The sequence below is a fragment of the Engystomops pustulosus genome, chromosome 2, assembly GCF_040894005.1.
Source record: "Engystomops pustulosus chromosome 2, aEngPut4.maternal, whole genome shotgun sequence".
Lineage (NCBI taxonomy): Eukaryota > Metazoa > Chordata > Amphibia > Anura > Leptodactylidae > Engystomops > Engystomops pustulosus.
Window position 1 is genome coordinate 257,443,520 of NC_092412.1, and position 25,280 is coordinate 257,468,799.

Genomic DNA, 25,280 nt, shown 5'->3' on the forward strand with positions numbered 1-25,280 from the left:
GACTGCACCAGCAGCAGAATAGTGAGTGCAGCTCTGGGGTATAATACAGGATGTAACTCAGGATCAGTACAGGATAAGTAATGTCATGTATGTACACAGTGACTGCACCAGCAGCAGAATAGCGAGTGCAGCTCTGGGGTATAATACAGGATGTAACTCAGGATCAGTACAGGATAAGTAATGTCATGTATGTACACAGTGACTGCACCACCAGCAGCAGAATAGTGAGTGCAGCTCTGGGGTATAATACAGGATGTAACTCAGGATCAGTACAGGATAAGTAATGTCATGTATGTACACAGTGACTGCACCACCAGCAGCAGAATAGTGAGTGCAGCTCTGGGGTATAATACAGGATGTAACTCAGGATCAGTACAGGATAAGTAATGTCATGTATGTACACAGTGACTGCACCAGCAGCAGAATAGTGAGTGCAGCTCTGGGGTATAATACAGGATGTAACTCAGGATCAGTACAGGAGAAGTAATGTCATGTATGTACACAGTGACTGCACCAGCAGCAGAATAGTGAGTGCAGCTCTGGAGTACATTACAGGATGTAACTCAGGATCAGTACAGGATAAGTAATGTCATGTATGTACACAGTGACTGCACCAGCAGCAGAATAGTGAGTGCAGCTCTGGGGTATAATACAGGATGTAACTCAGGATCAGTACAGGATAAGTAATGTCATGTATGTACACAGTGACTGCACCAGCAGCAGAATAGTGAGTGCAGCTCTGGAGTACATTACAGGATGTAACTCAGGATCAGTACAGGATAAGTAATGTCATGTATGTACACAGTGACTGCACCAGCAGCAGAATAGTGAGTGCAGCTCTGGAGTATAATACAGGATATAACTCAGGATCAGTACAGGAGAAGTAATGTCATGTATGTACACAGTGACTGCACCAGCAGCAGAATAGTGAGTGCAGCTCTGGTGTATAATACAGGATGTAACTCAGGATCAGTACAGGATAAGTAATGTCATGTATGTACACAGTGACTGCACCAGCAGCAGAATATTGAGTGCAGCTCTGGGGTATAATACAGGATGTAACTCAGGATCAGTACAGGAGAAGTAATGTCATGTATGTACACAGTGACTGCACCACCAGCAGAATAGTGAGTGCAGCTCTGGAGTATAATACAGGATGTAACTCAGGGTCAGTACAGGAGAAGTAATGTCATGTATGTACACAGTGACTGCACCAGCAGCAGAATAGTGAGTGCAGCTCTGATGTATAATACAGGATGTAACTCAGGATCAGTACAGGATAAGTAATGTCATGTATGTACACAGTGACTGCACCAGCAGCAGAATATTGAGTGCAGCTCTGGGGTATAATACAGGATGTAACTCAGGATCAGTACAGGAGAAGTAATGTCATGTATGTACACAGTGACTGCACCAGCAGCAGAATAGTGAGTGCAGCTCTGGAGTATAATACAGGATGTAACTCAGGGTCAGTACAGGATAAGTAATGTCATGTATGTACACAGTGACTGCACCAGCAGCAGAATAGTGAGTGCAGCTCTGGGGTATAATACAGGATGTAACTCAGGATCAGTACAGGATAAGTAATGTCATGTATGTACACAGTGACTGCACCAGCAGCAGAATAGTGAGTGCAGCTCTGGGGTATAATACAGGATGTAACTCAGGATCAGTACAGGATAAGTAATGTCATGTATGTACACAGTGACTGCACCAGCAGCAGAATAGTGAGTGCAGCTCTGGAGTATAATACAGGATGTAACTCAGAATCAGTACAGGATAAGTAATGTCATGTATGTACACAGTGACTGCACCAGCAGCAGAATAGTGAGTGCAGCTCTGGGGTATAATACAGGATGTAACTCAGGATCAGTACAGGATAAGTAATGTCATGTATGTACACAGTGACTGCACCAGCAGCAGAATAGTGAGTGCAGCTCTGGAGTATAATACAGGATGTAACTCAGGATCAGTACAGGATAAGTAATGTCATGTATGTACACAGTGACTGCACCAGCAGCAGAATAGTGAGTGCAGCTCTGGGGTATAATACAGGATGTAACTCAGGATCAGTACAGGATAAGTAATGTCATGTATGTACACAGTGACTGCACCAGCAGCAGAATAGTGAGTGCAGCTCTGGAGTATAATACAGGATGTAACTCAGGATCAGTACAGGATAAGTAATGTCATGTATGTACACAGTGACTGCACCAGCAGCAGAATAGTGAGTGCAGCTTTGTGATTAGTGAGGTAATATACTGCATTGGTAAAGAACCTGTATATATAGATGAATGTGATGTGAGATGTAATATGGTGTATAGATGCATTAGTGATGCCCTGAGATATAATGAAGCTGTTGGCTTGGCCATTGCTGCTCTGACGTGTATGATAACTGATCACCTCTATTACATTGTGTATTCGCTTCTGCTGGATGTGAATGTGAATGAAGGGAGCGGCTGTCAGGGGAAAAGCACATGGATAAGTCCTTATACCCTAATATAGGAGACAGTGCAGAGGGGAAGGATAGATAGATAGGAGATAGATAGATAGATAGATAGATAGATAGATAGATAGATAGATAGGAGATAGGAGATAGATAGATAGATAGATAGATAGATAGATAGATAGATAGATAGATAGGAGATAGGAGATAGATAGGAGATAGATAGGAGATAGATAGGAGATAGATAGGAGATAGATAGGAGATAGATAGGAGATAGATAGATAGATAGGAGATACATAGATAGGAGATACATAGATAGGAGATACATAGATAGGAGATACATAGATAGGAGATAGATAGGAGATAGATAGATAGGAGATAGATAGATAGGAGATAGATAGATAGATAGGAGATAGATAGATAGGAGATAGATAGATAGGAGATAGATAGATAGGAGATAGATAGGAGATAGATAGGAGATAGATAGATAGGAGATAGATAGATAGGAGATAGATAGATAGGAGATAGATAGATAGGAGATAGATAGGAGATAGATAGGAGATAGATAGGAGATAGATAGGAGATAGATAGATAGATAGAGAGATAGATAGATAGATAGATAGATAGATAGGAGATAGATAGGAGATAGATATATAGATAGATAGATAGATAGATAGATAGATAGGAGATAGATATATAGATAGATAGATAGATAGGAGATAGATAGAGAGATAGATAGATAGATAGATAGATAGATAGATAGGAGATAGATAGATAGAGAGATAGATAGATAGATAGGAGATAGATAGATAGATAGATAGATAGGAGATAGATATATAGATAGATAGATAGATAGATAGATAGATAGATAGATAGGAGATAGATAGATAGATAGATAGATAGATAGATAGATAGATAGGAGAGCAGTATGAGGCAGGTTACCGCTGGTATTAGATGTATTCGGTGACAGATGTCTCTTTTGTGCTGAATGAAACTAATAAAAATAAAAGTTATGTCATTTCAGAAAGAAAGACGAGTCCTGATTTACTGTTCTTAAAAAGATCTCATTATGTGCAGTAAACATTCCTTAAAATCAAAGTATTGTTAAAGTTCTCTGCAGCTTCCAGCTCTGCCCTGGAGATGGGGCTACACTGCCATCTGCTGGCCACAGGGCAGACTGCACTTCTCTCACAAGCTTTACTTTCCACCAATCCGGAGATCCCAATCATGGGCTGAGAAAATGTTTGATTTTTTTAAGTTGAAAGAAAAAAAAACTTTAGCTGGATCATTTTATGTAATATTACAGATTTCACACTGTGTCTGATGAGGGACCCGACCCAAGCTCAGTACATAACTGCAGCACCAGAGCCAAGCTCAGTACATAACTGCAGCACCAGAGCCAAGCTCAGTACATAACTGCAGCACCAGAGCCAAGCTCAGTACATAACTGCAGCACCAGAGCCAAGCTCAGTACATAACTGCAGCACCAGAGCCAAGCTCAGTACATAACTGCAGCACCAGAGCCAAGCTCAGTACATAACTGCAGCACCAGAGCCAAGCTCAGTACATAACTGCAGCACCAGAGCCAAGCTCAGTACATAACTGCAGCACCAGAGCCAAGCTCAGTACATAACTGCAGCACCAGAGCCAAGCTCAGTACATAACTGCAGCACCAGAGCCAAGCTCAGTACATAACTGCAGCACCAGAGCCAAGCTCAGTACATAACTGCAGCACCAGAGCCAAGCTCAGTACATAACTGCAGCACCAGAGCCAAGCTCAGTACATATCTGCAGCACCAGAGCCAAGCTCAGTACATAACTGCAGCACCAGAGCCAAGCTCAGTACATAACTGCAGCACCCAATCCAAGCCCAGTGCATAACTACAGCACCCAACCCAAGCTTAGTACATGACTGCAGCACCCTGGCCAAGCTTAGTACATAAAAACAGCACTGAGCCAAACTCAGTACATAACTATAGCACCCCAGACAAACTAAATGCATAAATACAGCACTAGTACCAAGTTCAGTACATAAATGCAGCATGAGAACCAAGCTTAGCACATTACAGCAGCACTCGAGCCAAGCTCAGTACATAACACAGCACCAGAACCAAGCTCAGAATGTAAATGCAGCACTGAAGCAAGCTCATTATATAAACACATCACTAGAACCATGCTCAGTAGATGAATAGAGCACCAGAACAAAGCTCCAAACAAACTGTATACAAGATAATTATTAAGCATGAAATCTAGTGGGGGCTAAAAAAATAATGCCTATTGTGTCAAACAGTGACTATGTAACGCTCAGATACCAGGGGTGCGGAGGGGCAGATTATCACCCTGTAGACTATACAGGAGGTGGCAGGCCTGATCAGACATAGTCACAGAACAAGAATACATCTGACAGCTCTACTGCCATGAGAAGCTGCAGCACAGAGGGGCTCTGGTAATGCCCCCAAGGAGCCCTTCAGGCTCATTAGCATAATTTAAAAACTTGGTTTCAGAAGGCAGGAGGCCATGGATAACCGATATAAGAAGATCCCACAGTCCCGGTGCCCGGATCTATGAGTAATGTCCTTGGTTTATCAGGATGGATTGTGATTCATGGATTTCCTTTAACTTGATGGATGTCTGATCTACATCTGAATGTACCGGCTGGCAGGAAAGCTGGGCTCCCGGGCAGGCTGGCAGGAAAGCTGGGCTCCCGGGCAGGCTGGCAGGAAAGCTGGGCTCCCGGGCAGGCTGGCAGGAAAGCTGGGCTCCCGGGCAGGCTGGCAGGAAAGCTGGGCTCCCGGGCAGGCTGGCAGGAAAGCTGGGCTCCAGGGTAGGCTGGCAGGAAAGGTGGGCTCCCGGGCACGCTGGCAGGAAAGCTGGGCTCCAGGGTAGACAGGGAGGAAAGCTGGGCTCTAGGGCAGGCTGGCAGGAAAGCTGGGCTCCAGGGTAGACAGGGAGGAAAGCTGGGCTCTAGGGCAGGCTGGCAGGATGCCCGGTTCCAGGACCACTGGCAGGATAGACAGAACCAAAGTCTAGTCCAGGTACAAGACCATAACAGGTAAAATGATCGGCCCCGAGACACCGGTGCCCCAGCCTTTTATCAGCCCCAGGTCCACACCCACCACTGCTAGAACAGCCCTGATCATAATTACCAGCAACCCAGCTTTCCTAAGACAAAGGAAAGTTGAGTGTTCACAATCCTTACACCAGAGGGTAATGACCACCTGTCGATTTCCCCATCTCATCCATGTTTTACATTTGTGAGGATCCCTCGTGATTAGGATTAAGTGACCCCGAACCGCAGAGACTTTTATAAATAAACGGATTTTAAACTTGGAATAAAACAGAAACATCCAAGACTTGTTATCCCCCCCTCCCCTCCCTCCGAGAACACGACAGCGACTGGAACTGTGTCACCAGCGGTGATGGAAGCCACCAGGTCCTGCGCTGCATCCGGCCACGAGGAGGACGTCATCAATGTATCTCCTCCACATTAACATGTGATCAAACTGGCTGAGGTGTAGCTGGCGTCCTCATCCAGCAGCCGCGTGATGTCATATTTGTGTATGATTGCTTTTAAATTCACGCTGATACTTATAAATATTATACATTATACATAATATTATATTTTCCTTCATTTATTCATAATTGTGCAATAATCAGAACACACTTTGGACTTTATGCGTTTTATTCTGATACAAAGTAACAGACGCAAGAAATTTTACATGATTGCTGAACATTATACACTGTATCACATGACACATTGTGGGAGGGTCTATACGGAGGTCACCTGACCACACCAAGTGCTATGTGAATCTGTATGCACGTGTTATGCTTGAGAAATTATGTAACAAACCTGAAAATCACATAGAAAGAAGAGCACAGGGTTTTATATTTTCATTTCACACAATGATTGTAGAGATGCTACTTGTCTGTGGAGAGATGTAGATAAATATGAGACAGACAGATAGATGGTAGATAGATAGATAGATAGATAGATAGATAGATAGATAGATAGGAGATAGATAGGAGATAGATAGGAGATAGATAGATAGATAGGAGATAGATAGATAGATAGATAGATAGATAGATAGATAGATAGGAGATAGATATATAGATAGATAGATAGATAGATAGATAGATAGATAGGAGATAGATAGGAGATAGATAGATAGGAGATAGATATATAGATAGATAGGAGATAGATATATAGATAGATAGGAGATAGATATATAGATAGATAGGAGATAGATAGATAGATAGATAGATAGATAGATAGATAGATAGATAGATAGATAGAAGATAGATAGATAGGAGATAGATATATAGATAGATAGATATATAGATAGATAGGAGATAGATATATAGATAGATAGGAGATAGATATATAGATAGATAGGAGATAGATAGATAGATAGATAGATAGATAGGAGATAGATAGATAGATAGATAGGAGATAGATAGATAGGAGATAGATAGATAGATAGGAGATAGATAGATAGGAGATAGATAGATAGATAGATAGGAGATAGATAGAAAGATAGGAGATAGATAGATAGGAGATAGATAGATAGGAGATAGATAGAAAGATAGGAGATAGATAGATAGATAGATAGATAGATAGATAGATAGATGCTTCAGAGTTGTATAGATGGATGAAAACCTATACTTATGCTTTTGTAGTCTGTATTCTCATTAGACCCTATGTTTGGAGAGCTGCTAATTAATTTGGATAGATGACAGATAATATAACACTGTTGCTACTGGGATGTATGGATAAAAACACTTAAGTGAGATTATTACAGTCCTGGTTGCACCTCCTTATATGTAAACATTATGTCCTGCAGTGTCACAGACTGCCAGCAGAGGGAAACATTGTAAGTACCAGGTAAGAACTGGTATATGTGATGTTATCCCTTGTGGTTATACCGGCTGTACATATATAATTATATACAGGAGATCCCCAGGTTATACCAGCTGTACATATATCATTATATACAGGAGATCCCCAGGTTATACCAGCTGTACATATATCATTATATACAGGATATCCCCAGGTTATACCGGCTGTACATATATCATTATATACAGGAGATCCCCAGGTTATACCAGCTGTACATATATCACTATATACAGGAGATCCCCAGGTTATACCGGCTGTACATATATCATTATATACAGGAGATCCCCAGGTTATACCAGCTGTACATATATCATTATATACAGGAGATCCCCAGGTTATACCGGCTGTACATATATCATTATATACAGGAGATCCCCAGGTTATACCGGCTGTACATATATCATTATATACAGGAGATCCCCAGGTTATACCGGCTGTACATATATCATTATATACAGGACATCCCCAGGTTATACCGGCTGTACATATATCATTATATACAGGAGATCCCCAATGTTATACCAGCTGTACATATATCATTATATACAGGAGATCCCCAGGTTATACCGGCTGCACATATATCATTATATACAGGAGATCCCCAGGTTATACCGGCTGTACATATATCATTATATACAGGGGATCCCCAGGTTATACCGGCTGTACATATATCATTATATACAGGAGATCCCCAGGTTATACCGGCTGTACATATATCATTATATACAGGAGATCCCCAGGTTATACCAGCTGTACATATATCATTATATACAGGAGATCCCCAGGTTATACCGGCTGTACATATATCATTATACACAGGACATCCCCAGGTTATACCAGCTGTACATATATCATTATATACAGGAGATCCCCAGGTTATAGCGGCTGTACATATATCATTATATACAGGAGATCCCCAGGTTATTCCGGCTGTACATATATTATTATATACAGGAGATCCCCAGGTTATACCAGCTGTACATATATCATTATATACAGGAGATCCCCAGGTTATACCGGCTCTACATATATCATTATATACAGGAGATCCCCAGGTTATACCGGCTGTACATATATCATTTTATACAGGAGATCCCCAAGTTATACCAGCTGTACATATATCATTATATACAGGAGATCCCCAGGTTATACCGGCTGTACATATATCATTATATACAGGAGATCCCCAGGTTATACCTGCTGTACATATATCATTATATACAGGAGATCCCCAGGTTATACCAGCTGTACATATATCATTATATACAGGAGATCCCCGGGTTATACCGGCTGTACATATATCATTATATACAGGAGATCCCCAGGTTACATGAGCAGGATACGTATCATTATATACAGGGAGATGAATATCTTGCTCCCCCTTGTGGACACATTTCAGTACTGCTGGACGTCTCTGCCTGTTTTCTGTCTCGCCAGAATATGTGGGCACAAGGTGAGTAATGTTTGGCAGATAATGAGGGTCTCTGTGTCGCCCTCATCAGAGACCCCTCCTCACCACAATTAACAATAATTGCTTCTAACACAGACATTAATCGCCAATTACTGCCGGGAGCAGAAAGAAGCCGAGTATTGTAGCCAGGTCATTAAATGTTAGGACTCTGCCCATCAATCACCCGACACCGAATCCTGAAAGATTGGAAACGGTGTTCATATCATAAAACACCTGCAACACATTGTATGGCGCCCCCCACTGTCAGCAAATCCAAAATCAATAGAGGTGACATAGCAACAAACTGCAAAGGCTGACTTTAAGTACATCACCCTAGTTCTATTCTGTACATAGGGGGCAGTATTATAGTAGTTATATTCCTGTACATAGGGGGGCTGTATTATAGTAGTTATATTCCTGTACATAGGAGGCAGTATTATAGTAGTTATATTCCTGTACACAGGGGGCAGTATTATAGTAGTTATATTCCTGTACATAGGAGGCAGTATTATAGTAGTTATATTCCTGTACATAGGGGGGCAGTATTATAGTAGTTATATTCCTGTACATAGGGGGGCAGTATTATAGTAGTTATATTCCTGTACATAGGGGGCAGTATTATAGTAGTTATATTCCTGTACATAGGGGGCAGTATTATAGTAGTTATATTCCTGTACATAGGAGGCAGTATTATAGTAGTTATATCACTGTACATAGGGGCAGTATTATAGTAGTTATATTCCTGTACATAGGAGGCAGTATTATAGTAGTTATATTCCTGTACATAGGGGCAGTATTATAGTAGTTATATTCCTGTACATAGGGGCAGTATTATAGTAGTTATATTCCTGTACATAGGGGGCAGTATTATAGTAGTTATATTCCTGTACATAGGGGGCAGTATTATAGTAGTTATATCACTGTACATAGGGGCAGTATTATAGTAGTTATATTCCTGTACATAGGGGCAGTATTATAGTAGTTATATTCCTGTACATAGGGGGCAGTATTATAGTAGTTATATTCCTGTACATAGGGGGCAGTATTATAGTAGTTATATTCCTGTACATAGGAGGCAGTATTATAGTAGTTATATCACTGTACATAGGGGCAGTATTATAGTAGTTATATTCCTGTACATAGGGGCAGTATTATAGTAGTTATATTCCTGTACATAGGGGGCAGTATTATAGTAGTTATATCACTGTACATAGGGGCAGTATTATAGTAGTTATATTTCTGTACATAGGGGCAGTATTATAGTAGTTATATTCCTGTACATAGGGGGCAGTATTATAGTAGTTATATTCCTGTACATAGGGGGCAGTATTATAGTAGTTATATTCCTGTACATAGGAGGCAGTATTATAGTAGTTATATCACTGTACATAGGGGCAGTATTATAGTAGTTATATTCCTGTACATAGGGGGCACTATTATAGTAGTTATATTCCTGTACATAGGGGGCAGTATTATAGTAGTTATATTCTTGTACATAGGGGGCAGTATTATAGTAGTTATATTCCTGTACATAGGGGGCACTATTATAGTAGTTATATTCTTGTACATAGGGGGCACTATTATAGTAGTTATATTCTTGTACATAGGGGGCAGTATTATAGTAGTTATATTCTTGTACATAGGGGGTAGTATTATAGTAGTTATATTCTTGTACATAGGAGGCAGTATTATAGTAGTTATATTCTTGTACATAGGGGGCAGTATTATAGTAGTTATATTCTTGTACATAGGGGGCAGTATTATAGTAGTTATTTTCTTGTACATAGGGGGCAGTATTATAGTAGTTATATTCTTGTACATAGGGGGCAGTATTATAGTAGTTATATTCCTGTACATAGGGGGCAGTATTATAGTAGTTATATTCCTGTACATAGGGGCAGTATTATAGTAGTTATATTCTTGTACATAGGGGCAGTATTATAGTAGTTATATTCCTGTACATAGGGGGCAGTATTATAGTAGTTATATACTTGTACATAGGGAGCAGTATTAATGTATGGTGTCCGTGTATACAGGATAGGAGTAGTAGTACAGTGCTCATATTTGCAGGTAGGAGTAGTATCACAGAATACACAATATAGGGAATGGCTTCTGGTGTCTGGGACTGTCAGCGGCTTCTTGCTGCTTTAGGGTTTGCTATAACTTCATTCCTTTTTTCTTCTTTAAAGCATGAACACCAGATCCCTCTTTCCTCTGGCTCGGGACATTAGAGTCTCGTGCTCCCTCAAGATAAAATACTGTTACATTGTTTCCTTGAGACAATCTGTAATTATTGTGGCCAAAAAGTGGTAAATATTTGAATGGGAAAGATGTGGATTTATCCAAAGAATAAATTAATAATTTATAATAAACAAACAGATAATTAATTTCCACCATTTCTGCAGCTCCATGTCCCGCAGTATATAGTATATAGCTGTTTATATCATTCTGATTTTCAGGATTAATTAGGAATTTTCACCTAGATATTTGAAGCTTCAGATCAAATGTGCAAAACAGAGGAGGAGGCGCGGAGCGGGTCACTGACTCCATCTCTCCGAGGCTCCGAGCAAAGCTTTTATGTGTGACAGCGACTGCAGGATGGAAGTGGTGAGAAGAAGCCAAAGTGATCATTAGGTAAAAGAGACGACAATCTCAGCGCAGAGATCATTGCTGTCAGGAGGAGAGGCCAAAAAGACACCGGCATAACCGAGAGGAAAATAATGGGTTAACTCACTTACTGCATTATACTGAATAAATAAGGAGGAACGTAGCAATAATCTGTGCAAAGATATAAAGACAATGGCAGCAAAGGATGTAAGGAACAAAAACATTACTATAATACTGCCCCTATGTACAAGAATATAACTACTATAATACTGCCCCCTATGTACAAGAATATAACTACTATAATACTGCCCCCTATGTACAAGAATATAACTACTATAATACTGCCCCCTATGTACAAGAATATAACTACTATAATACTGCCCCCTATGTACAAGAAGATAACTACTATAAGACTGCCCCTATGTACAAGAATATAACTACTATAATACTGCCCCCTATGTACAGGAATATAACTACTATAACACTGCCCCCTATGTACAAGAATATAACTACTATAATACTGCCCCCTATGTACAAGAATATAACTACTATAATACTGCCCCCTATGTACAAGAATATAACTACTATAATACTGCCCCCTATGTACAAGAATATAACTACTATAATACTGCCCCCTATGTACAAGAATATAACTACTATAATACTGCCCCCTATGTACAAGAATATAACTACTATAATACTGCCCCCTATGTACAAGAATATAACTACTATAAGACTGCCCCTATGTACAGGAATATAACTACTATAATACTGCCCCCTATGTACAGGAATATAACTACTATAATACTGCCCCCTATGTACAGGAATATAACTACTATAATACTGTCCCCTATGTACAGGAATATAAATACTCTAATACTGCCTCCTAGGTACAAGAATATAACTACTATAATACTGCCCCCTATGTACAAGAATATAACTACTATAATACTGCCCCCTATGTACAAGAATATAACTACTATAATACTGCCCCCTATGTACAAGAATATAACTACTATAATACTGCCCCCTATGTACAGGAATATAACTACTATAATACTGCCCCTATGTACAAGAATATAACTACTATAATACTGCCCCCTATGTACAGGAATATAACTACTATAATACTGTCCCCTATGTACAGGAATATAAATACTCTAATACTGCCTCCTAGGTACAAGAATATAACTACTATAATACTGCCTCCTATGTACAAGAATATAACTACTATAATACTGCCCCCTATGTACAAGAATATAACTACTATAATACTTCCGCCTATGTACAAGAATATAACTACTATAATACTGCCCCTATGTACAAGAATATAACTACTATAATACTGCCCCTATGTTCAAGAATATAACTACTATAATACTGCCCCCTATGTACAAGAATATAACTACTATAATACTGCCCCCTATGTACAAGAATATAACTACTATAATACTGCCCCCTATGTACAGGAATATAACTACTATAATACTGCCTCCTATGTACAAGAATATAACTACTATAATACTGCCTCCTAGGTACAAGAATATAACTACTATAATACTGCCCCCTATGTACAAGAATATAACTACTATAATACTGCCCCCTATGTACAAGAATATAACTACTATAATACTGCCCCCTATGTACAGGAATATAACTACTATAATACTGCCCCCTATGTACAGGAATATAACTACTATAATACTGCCTCCTATGTACAAGAATATAACTACTATAATACTGCCCCCTATGTACAGGAATATAACTACTATAATACTGCCCCGTATGTACAGGAATATAACTACTATAATACTGCCCCCTATGTACAGGAATATAACTACTATAATACTGCCCTCTATGTACAAGAATATAACTACTATAATACTGCCCCCTATGTACAGGAATATAACTACTATAATACTGCCCCCTATGTACAAGAATATAACTACTATAATACTGCCCCTATGTACAAGAATATAACTACTATAATACTGCCCCCTATGTACAGGAATATAACTACTATAATACTGTCCCCTATGTACAGGAATATAAATACTCTAATACTGCCTCCTAGGTACAAGAATATAACTACTATAATACTGCCCCCTATGTACAAGAATATAACTACTATAATACTGCCCCCTATGTACAGGAATATAACTACTATAATACTGCCTCCTATGTACAAGAATATAACTACTATAATACTGCCTCCTATGTACAAGAATATAACTACTATAATACTGCCCCTATGTACAAGAATATAACTACTATAATACTGCCCCTATGTTCAAGAATATAACTACTATAATACTGCCCCCTATGTACAAGAATATAACTACTATAATACTGCCCCCTATGTACAAGAATATAACTACTATAATACTGCCCCCTATGTACAGGAATATAACTACTATAATACTGCCTCCTATGTACAAGAATATAACTACTATAATACTGCCTCCTAGGTACAAGAATATAACTACTATAATACTGCCCCCTATGTACAAGAATATAACTACTATAATACTGCCCCCTATGTACAAGAATATAACTAATATAATACTGCCCCCTATGTACAGGAATATAACTACTATAATACTGCCCCCTATGTACAGGAATATAACTACTATAATACTGCCTCCTATGTACAAGAATATAACTACTATAATACTGCCCCCTATGTACAGGAATATAACTACTATAATACTGCCCCGTATGTACAGGAATATAACTACTATAATACTGCCCCCTATGTACAGGAATATAACTACTATAATACTGCCCTCTATGTACAAGAATATAACTACTATAATACTGCCCCCTATGTACAAGAATATAACTACTATAATACTGCCCCCTATGTACAAGAATATAACTACTATAATACTGCCCCCTATGTACAAGAATATAACTACTATAATACTGCCCCCTATGTACAAGAATATAACTACTATAATACTGACCCCTATGTACAAGAATATAACTACTATAATACTGCCCCCTATGTACAGGAATATAACTACTATAATACTGCCCCCTATGTACAAGAATATAACTACTATAATACTGCCCCCTATGTACAGGAATGTAACTACTATAATACTGCCCCCTATGTACAGGAATGTAACTACTATAATACTGCCCCCTATGTACAAGAATGTAACTACTATAATACTGCCCCCTATGTACAAGAATATAACTACTACAATACTGCCCCCTATGTACAGGAATATAACTACTATACTACTGCCCCTATGTACAGGAATATAACTAGTATAATACTGCCCCCTATGTACAGGAATTTAACTACTATAATACTGCCCCCTATGTACAAGAATATAACTACTATAATACTGCCCCCTATGTACAAGAATATAACTACTATAATACTGCCCCCTATGTACAGGAATATAACTACTATAATGCTGCCCCCTATGTACAGGAATATAACTACTATAATACTGCCCCCTATGTACAGGAATATAACTACTATAATACTGCCCCCTATGTACAGGAATATAACTACTATAATACTCCCTCCTATGTACAAGAATATAACTACTATAATACTGCCCCCTATGTACAGGAATATAACTACTATAATACTGCCCCCTATGTACAGGAATATAACTACTATAATACTGCCCCCTATGTACAAGAATATAACTACTATAATACTGCCCCCTATGTACAGGAATATAACTACTATAATACTGCCCCCTATGTACAGGAATATAACTACTATAATACTGCCCCCTATGTACAAGAATATAACTACTATAATACTGCCCCCTATGTACAAGAATATAACTACTATAATACTGCCCCCTATGTACAAGAATATAACTACTATAATACTACCCCTATGTACAGGAATATAACTACTATAATACTGCCCCCTATGTACAGGAATATAACTACTATAATACTGCCCCCTATGTACAGGAATATAACTACTATAATACTGCCCCCTATGTACAGGAATATAACTACTATAATACTGCCCCCTATGTACAGGAATATAACTACTATAATACTGCCCCCTATGTACAGGAATATAACTACTATAATACTGCCCCCTATGTACAGGAATATAACTACTATAATACCGCCCCCTATGTACAGGAATATAACTACTATAATACTGCTCCCTCCTCCAGGCCCCGGCACCTGGGGGGGCTCTGCTCTCCTCCCGGCCCCGGCATCTGGGGGGCTCTGCCCTCCTCCCGGCCCAGGCATCTGGGGGGGCTCTGCCCTCCTCCCGGCCCCGGCATCTGGGGGGGGCTCTGCCCTCCTCCCGGCCCCGGCATCTGGGGGGGGCTCTGCCCTCCTCCCGGCCCCGGCATCTGGGGGGGCTCTGCCCTCCTCCCGGCATCTGAGGGGGCTCTGCCCTCCTCCCGGCATCTGGGGGGGCTCTGCCCTCCTCCCGGCATCTGGGGGGGCTCTGCCCTCCTCCCGGCATCTGGGGGGGCTCTGCCCTCCTCCCGGCATCTGGGGGGGCTCTGCCCTCCTCCCGGCATCTGGGGGGGCTCTGCCCTCCTCCCGGCATCTGGGGGGGCTCTGCCCTCCTCCCGGCATCTGGGGGGGGCTCTGCCCTCCTCCCGGCATCTGGGGGGGCTCTGCCCTCCTCCCGGCATCTGGGGGGGCTCTGCCCTCCTCCCGGCATCTGGGGGGGCTTTGCCCTCCTCCCGGTATCTGGGGGAGGCTCTGCCCTCCTCCCGGCATCTGGGGGGGCTCTGCCCTCCTCCCGGCCCCGGCATCTGGGGGGGCTCTGCCCTCCTCCCGGCTCCGGCATCTGGGGGGGCTCTGCCCTCCTCCTGGCCCCGGCATCTGGGGGGGCTCTGCCCTCCTCCCGGCCCCGGCATCTGGCTGGGCTCTGCTCTCCTCCCGGCCCCGGCATCTGCGGGGGCTCTGCCCTCCTCCCGGCATCTGGGGGGGCTCTGCCCTCCTCCCGGCCCTGGCATCTGGGGGGGCTCTGCTCTCCTCCCGGCCCCGGCATCTGGGGGGGCTCTGCCCTCCTCCTGACCCTCCTCTCTGCCCTGCCCTCCTGCTCTGGGGATTATTACACAACATTCAACAGATCATTGTTAATCAGTAAATATTTGGGTCATATTTATTCAACTGATGAATTCTCATAAAACCAAATTGCATTTGTACATAAGAGTACAAATAGTAATGATGAATGTAACGTGTGATTATTTCACTATAAAACCTGCCACTTGTGCCGCAAACTGAGCTGACTTTGGGCAGTTTCACCAGAGATGATAGAGATCAGGGCTCCCACGTCTCCTCCAACATCAGGTGGAAATATTTGGATATGTATTTGCCATTGTGGGGGACAGTGATGGTGAACCCCAAACTGCAAACCAAAGCCAACGTTTCCATCCCGAGGATAGAACACAGCAATGTGGGCCAATAGGAGACAAATAATACCGCCATATCATGACACCACCATTATAACAACATAAATAGCATCATTCTGCTCATAAATACCAATATAGAAAGGACAATGTTACCAATAATTCTATACAAATGTAGCGATGACTATCATATTACTGCCATTCAGTGAGGAATATGACCGCCATATACTGATATACATTACCCCCATACAGTGACAGTGAGTACATGCAGGGACTATGGGACTGTGATAAGCTGCTCATGGATCGGATGTTGCCATCTTTTACTCCCCACCTTCATAGAGCCGTGTGAGGGCTTGTTTTCATAGTGACGGGATTTAACATTCCATGAAATGTGCTGGAAAACAGGAAAAATATTCCAAATGGTGTAAAATTGGTGACAAAACGCATTTGCACCATTTTCTTGTAGACTTGGACTTTACAGCTTTCACTGTGCGCTCCTTTATCCTTTGGGTCAGTGCGATCACAGGGGTAATACATTTATACAGGTTTTATAAGGTTTCTATACGTTTATAAAAATGAAATGACGTTTTCAGTGCTGCCATTTCGGCTGCCACGTATGCACTCGCCTCTGTCCGCCGCCACTCATGCACCCGCCTCTGTCCGCCGCCACTCATGCACTCGCCTCTGTCCGCCGCCACTCATGCACCCGCCTCTGTCCGCCGCCACGTATGCACTCGCCTCTGTCATATGTGGCATCAGACACAGGTAAGTATATATGTGGCCACACACAGCTGTCACACAGGGACACTAAAGTTGGTTTAGTGTCTAAGAGCCGCCTGCCAGGACCTGTGTGAGACAGCCGCCCCAGCTGCTCCTCACCTCTTGTCTCTCTGCTGTTGGAGGCTCCATCCTGTGAGCTGCCTGACTCCTCCTTCCGTTTCTGGGGCTGAAGAGGAGGCGGGGCCTGCACTTATCTGCTGCTACTGTCTCACTAAGGCATGACTAGTGAGAGCAGAGACGATCAGCTCCAGGCTGCAATGGGATAGGATGATTGGAGGACTCGGCGTGCAACACTATTCCCTGCCTGGCCGGAGCTCCAATGATAAGGCAGGGGAGATGGCAGGCGAGATGGCAGGCGCCTGCAGACAGGGGAGATGGCAGGCGCCTGCAGACAGGGGAGGTGTCAGGCGCCTGCAGACAGGGGAGATGGCAGGCGCCTGCAGACAGGGGAGGTGTCAGGCGCCTGCAGACAGGCGAGATGGCAGGCGCCTGCAGACAGGGGAGGTGTCAGGCGCCTGCAGACAGGGGAGGTGTCAGGCGCCTGCAGACAGGCGAGATGGCAGGCGCCTGCAGACAGGGGAGATGGCAGGCGCCTGCAGACAGGGGAGGTGTCAGGCGCCTGCAGACAGGGGAGATGGCAGGCGCCTGCAGACAGGGGAGATGGCAGGCGCCTGCAGACAGGGGAGGTGTCAGGCGCCTGCAGACAGGGGAGATGGCAGGCGCCTGCAGACAGGGGAGGTGTCAGGCGCCTGCAGACAGGGGAGATGGCAGGCGCCTGCAGACAGGCGAGATGGCAGGCGCCTGCAGACAGGAGAGATGGCAGGCGCCTGCAGACAGGGGAGGTGTTAGGCGCCTGCAGACAGGGGAGATGGCAGGCGCCTGCAGACAGGGGAGATGGCAGGCGCCTGCAGACAGGGGTGGTGTCAGGCGCCTGCAGACCGGGGAGATGGCAGGCGCCTGCAGACAGGGGAGATGGCAGGCGCCTGCAGACAGGGGAGGTGTTAGGCGCCTGCAGACAGGGGAGGTGTCAGGCGCCTGCAGACAGGGGAGGTGTCAGGCGCCTGCAGACAGGGGAGATGGCAGGCGCCTGCAGACAGGGGAGATGGCAGGCGCCTGCAGACAGGGGATGTGTTAGGCGCCTGCAGACAGGGGAGATGGCAGGCGCCTGCAGACAGGGGAGGTGTTAGGCGCCTGCAGACAGGGGAGATGGCAGGCGCCTGCAGACAGGGGAGGTGTCAGGCGCCTGCAGACCGGGTAGATGGCAGGCGCCTGCAGACAGGGGAGATGGCAGGCGCCTGCAGACAGGGGAGGTGTTAGGCGCCTGCAGACAGGGGTGGTGTCAGGCGCCTGCAGACCGGGGAGATGGCAGGCGCCTGCAGACAGGGGTGGTGTTAGGCGCCTGCAGACAGGGGAGATGGCAGGCGCCTGCAGACAGGGGAGGTGTTAGGCGCCTGCAGACAGGGGTGGTGTCAGGCGCCTGCAGACAGGGGAGGTGTCAGGCGCCTGCAGACAGGGGAGGTGTCAGGAGCCTGCAGACAGGGGAGATGGCAGGCGCCTACAGACAGGGGAGTTGTCAGGCGCCTGCAGACCGGGGAGATGGCAGGCGCCTGCAGACAGGGCTCTGCCTGCCACAGGTTCACCACCACTGGTGTCAACATTTTAAGTAGTTACCTATTAAAATTCTTTTACATTTTGGGTGCGATGTTTCAGGGGATCCTTTTATTATTATGGACGACCTTATAAAAGAGTAAATGTCCTTGTATGTAAGAGATTCATTACAAGAAATATCATAGCTGGGACTTATCATAAGGCAATGATGTTTCCTCTCCAGAAATGTCACCCAGCGAGGGAATGTCTCCTCTCTGAGACATCTCTTACACACAAACTAAGTGCCTGGAACTTTATGTTCCACCAATATAGAGCAAAGATTTTTTGGTACAGATGGTCCTGACTTCAAGCTGGCGACTCAACCCTATTTAATAAGACAAAGGGGGGACATGTTTCATAGTTTTTTCTTTCCTTGTGTATAATTGAGACATTTGGCGGCTAGTTTTTGCACCTTATGTAGGATCCGTTCTTGTTAATTGTGATACATGTTCAGTTTTTCCTATCCAGGCAGACGCACATTTTGGCTTATTTTTGAGACTTTTTGCAAATGTATCAAATTCACATGGACACAAGCCACATGAGGGGGTTATATATAGGAGTGAACACTACTGTAAATTTTGGATTTGAGGCCACGCCCTGCATTTTTAAGCCCTGTAGTCTGAGGCTGCGGTCACACGTGGTGCTAAGACATACATATTCATATGCATCACAGCTGAGAAGAGGAAATTTGCCTAATTACATTGCTGTCAACATGCCGTTTACAAAATTAAAGTGTTAACAAGATGTTAACACACGCTAACATATTAACAATTGTGTTTGTTAGTGCTATGTTAACATGTGTGTTAACATTGTGTTGATGCGTGCATTTTGTAAATGCCATGTTAACAGCAGTGTAATTAGCTTAATCTGCTCTTCTCAGCTGTTGTGATGCATTTGTGACCGCAGCATAAATTTCAGAAAAAATTTAAATGCTAAAATTTATGAATTAAAAAAAAAAACAACCCAAACTTTCAATGCCCAGCAGGTTTTTGTGCAACATTCTAAACATTTGCAGCATGTGAAATAATTACAATTTACTTGTTAAAACAGGGTCCATTAAAAAAATTATTCCTTTGCACCTGCCCTGGACCAGGTGCAGATTTGTGTCAAAAAAGTTGCAAAAATAAGCAAAAAAAAAAAAAGTGAATTTTAAGTGAAATTTTATAAGTGAAAAGTCGCACGGAACATCAGGGAAATAGAGATTTATAAGGCACTGCACAAGGTGCAGTCACAATGAAAGCAAAAGTCGCAAAAACGACACAAGTTGCACAAATGAGACAATTAAACCAGCGGAAATAAAGATACACGTCCCCCAAAGAGGTAAAAAAACAAAAAATAAAGACAAAAAAGAAAAATAATAACCAATAAAAAGCACAATTTAAAATAAAATAAAAAAACTTGTGTCCATTTTCCCCTCCCCCGGTGCTTTATATGACTAAAACATATCTAATATATAACATGAACAAGAGACGGAGAAGCAACTTTAACCCCTTAGCGCTCTGCGCCGTAGCTGTACTGCGCTGAGTCCCGCGATTAGCGCTCAGCGCAGTACAGCTACTGCGCAGAGCCGATGCCGGTTCAGCGCTGCATAGCAGCCGAACCGGCATCGTTAGCCGCGGGATTTCAGCAGTAATTTACCGCTGACATCCCCGGCTAACACCCGCGGTCGGAGTGGGCTCCGATCATGGGTGTTTAACCCGTTAAATGCCGCGGTCAACGCGACCGCGGCATTTAACATGCCTCCTGGGGGTCTTTACCCAACGATGCCCCCCCCCCCGCACCGTTTTCGGGGGGGGCGATCGCTGTTTTGGCTCCTCTGGGGTCCGATCGGGACCCCAGAGAAGCCTGGAGGGTTTACCTTTAAGATGGCGTCATTAGTATTGCAGAGTATTATCAAGAACAAGCAATCAGATGTTTGCTTGTTCATATCCCATGGTGGATCATGTAAAAAATGTACAAAATAATGTTTTTCAATAAAAAAATTACTTTATAAATCACTAAAAATGCCCATAAGCCCCAAAACATATAAAGAGACATATAACGCTCAAAAAAGTCTAAATCATAACACAAACCCCACATATATAGTATCACCGCATGCGTAACAATCCATAGAATAAAACTAAATAACTATTGAACCCATATGATGAACGCCGTAAAAAAAAAAACTTTAAAAACCTGCCAAAAATTATGATTTTTACCTATTTTATCCCACTAAAAATGCAATAAAAAGTGATCAACAAAACATATGTACTCCAGAATGATACTGTTGCAAAGAACAACATGTCCCACAAAAAACAAGCCATCAACCAGCTCTGTAGCCAAAAACGTAACAATGTTATGCCACTTGGAAGACAGCGATGCAAAAATGATAGATTTTTCCCCACATTAGGGTTTTATTTGGCAAATTTAGTAAAACATAAGAAAATATATTCATGTCTGGTATCCCCGTAATCGTATCAACCCATAGAATAAAGATAACAGGATTATTAGGCTATACGGTGAACACCAAAAAAAAAAAAGTAAAAAATCCAGTACAGAATTGATGCTTTTCTACTCATGGAACACTGGAAAAAGCATCTCGTCCCGCAAAAAAAATGCCGTCACATGGCCCAAATAACGGAAAAGCGAAAATTTTATAGCCTTCAAAAGGGGGCAACCAGAAAACTAAAATCCTGGCAGCTGCAGGGTGCTCCTTCCCTTCTGCGCCTCGCTGTGCGCCCATAACACAAGTAATGTCCACATGTGGGGGGTCGCTGCACTCAGGAGAAATTGTAGAACAAATTTTATGGTGAGTTTTCTCTTTTTAACTTTTGGAAATGTGTAAATTTTAGGGCTAAATGAACGTATAACCGACAAAATTTGACCATTCTAAATTTCACCGCCATTTTGATTTAATTACTATGAAGATCTCAAGGGGTTAACAATCTTTGTAAATGCTGTTTCTGATAGTTTGAGGGGTGCAGATTTGAAAATGGGTTGGTTATATAGGGTGGTTTTAATGCTAAATATGTAAAATTTGATTTCAAACAGTATTTATCCCCAAAATAGTCAATTCCGAAAATACGGAAAATCGCTATTCGATTTGTAGGCTGCGTGACGTCAAAATAAATTATCCAAACTTTTCAAAAATTATGAAAATGTAAAGTAGACAAATGGGAAATGTTATTCTGCAAGTTATTTAGGTGGTAAATTTATCTGCCTAAAAACGCGGTGATTTTGAATTTCGAAAATGGCAAATTTTTCTAAAAATTCATCATTTTTTTCTTTTTTTTTGTAAATAAACGCAAAACTTATCAGCCAAAATTTACCACTAAAATGAAGTACAACACGTGGGGAAAAAACAATCTCAGAATCGCTTTGATAAGTAACAGTGTTCAAAAGTTATAACCATATAAAGAGACGCAGGTCAGAATCTAAAAAATGGGACTGAGCCTTAACCTGCAAACAGGCTGCGTCCTTAAGGGGTTAATACACAATATTTTCAAAATAAAGAAGCTTAAGACATACATTGTTGCAATAGTTTTTAAATAACTTTTTATAGTCTTCACAACAAACAAAAGCTACAGTTTAGGGCAGTGATGGCGAACCTATGGCACTGGTGCCAGAGGTGGCACTCAGAGCCCTTTCTGTGGGCACTCAGGCCACCAGCCCAGGACAGAGTTCCCCAAACAGGACCAAATCCATTAAATCTTCCTGCAGTACTAGGCAACTATTGAGATGCTGCTGTCAGCGCTATTTTAGGGTGTCACTTCATTGACTGTTTGGAACTGCTTGAAAAGTGAGAAGGTGCTGACAGAACTGCATTATCTTTGTGGTCCTCCAGCTGGACAAAACCATTCTTCCTAAACAGAGAGACCCTGGAGAGAAGCTACAATGATAGTCTGAATTTGCCCACCTTCTTTCAACTGTATTGGTGGCCTCAGTTCACCGATACAATTAAAGAAGCGGGAGAACAGGTAGCAATAAGTTGCTGCTTAAAATGGCACGTTGGCACATCAGGGTAAATAAGTGGATTTTGGTTGTGGTTTGGGCACTCGGTCTCTAAAAGGTTCGCCATCACTGGTTTAGGGCAACGTTCTGCAGCCGGGGTATAAGGGTCATTATAGAGGATTTATGTGGCTCTTTCATGTTGGCACAATATGACGGTTTTACGTGAGTTGTAAAGTACATGGTCATATTATGGTGACATATATATGTGGCTTTATTGTCTTGATATTATGTAGGATTTATACTATGCGGCTGTATAATCTCTGCTTTATATGAAATGTATAGAGTGGGGCTTATTATCTGCCTATTACACGGGATTTACACCATTTTGCTGTATGCTTCAAATGATTATTTGAAGTGTTAAAGTGTACATTATATGGGTATTAAATCTTTCACTATATGGTGTGGGGTGTGCAGTATATGGATGCATTATATGACACTATATGGTGTGAGATGTGCAGTATATGGATGCATTATATGACACTATATGGTGTGGGATGTGCAGTATATGGCTGCATTATATGGCACTATATGGTGTGGGATGTGCAGTATATGGATGCATTATATGACACTATATGGTGTGGGATGTGCAGTATATGGATGCATTATATGACACTATATGGTGTGGGATGTGCAGTATATGGATGCATTATATGACACTATATGGTGTGGGATGTGCAGTATATGGCTGCATTATATGACACTATATGGTGTGGGATGTGCAGTATATGGCTGCATTATATGGCACTATATGGTGTGGGATGTGCAGTATATGGATGCATTATATGGCACTATATGGTGTGGGATGTGCAGTATATGGATGCATTATATGGCACTATATGGTGTGGGATGTGCAGTATATGGAGGCATTATATGACACTATATGGTGTGAGATGTGCAGTATATGGAGGCATTATATGACACTATATGGTGTGAGATGTGCAGTATATGGATGCATTATTTGACACTATATGGTGTGGGATGTGCAGTATATGGATGCATTATATGACACTATATGGTGTGGGATGTGCAGTATATGGAGGCATTATATGGCACTATATGGTGTGGGATGTGCAGTAAATGGATGCATTATATGACACTATATGGTGTGGGGATGTGCAGTATATGGATGAATTATATGACACTATATGGTGTGGGGATGTGCAGTATATGGATGAATTATATGACACTATATGGTGTGGGGATGTGCAGTATATGGCTGCATTATATGACACTATATGGTGTGGGATGTGCAGTATATGGAGGCATTATATGACACTATATGGTGTGGGATGTGCAGTATATGGATGCATTATATGACATTATATGGTGTGGGATGTGCAGTATATGGAGGCATTATATGACACTATATGGTGTGGGATGTGCAGTATATGGCTGCATTATATGACACTATATGGTGTGGGATGTGCAGTATATGGATGAATTATATGACACTATATGGTGTGGGATGTGCAGTATATGGATGCATTATATGACACTATATGGTGTGAGATGTGCAGTATATGGATGCATTATATGACACTATATGGTGTGGGATGTGCAGTATATGGATGCATTATATGACACTATATGGTGTGGGATGTGCAGTATATGGAGGCATTATATGACACTATATGGTGTGGGATGTGCAGTATATGGATACATTATATGACACTATATGGTGTGGGGATGTGCAGTATATGGAGGCATTATATGACACTATATGGTGTGGGATGTGCAGTATATGGAGGCATTATATGACACTATATGGTGTGGGGATGTGCAGTATATGGATGAATTATATGACACTATATGGTGTGGGGATGTGCAGTATATGGAGGCATTATATGACACTATATGGTGTGGGATGTGCAGTATATGGATGCATTATATGGCACTATATGGTGTGGGATGTGCAGTATATGGATGCATTATATGACATTATATGGTGTGGGATGTGCAGTATATGGAGGCATTATATGACACTATATGGTGTGGGATGTGCAGTATATGGATGCATTATATGACACTATATGGTGTGGGGATGTGCAGTATATGGATGCATTATATGACACTATATGGTGTGGGATGTGCAGTATATGG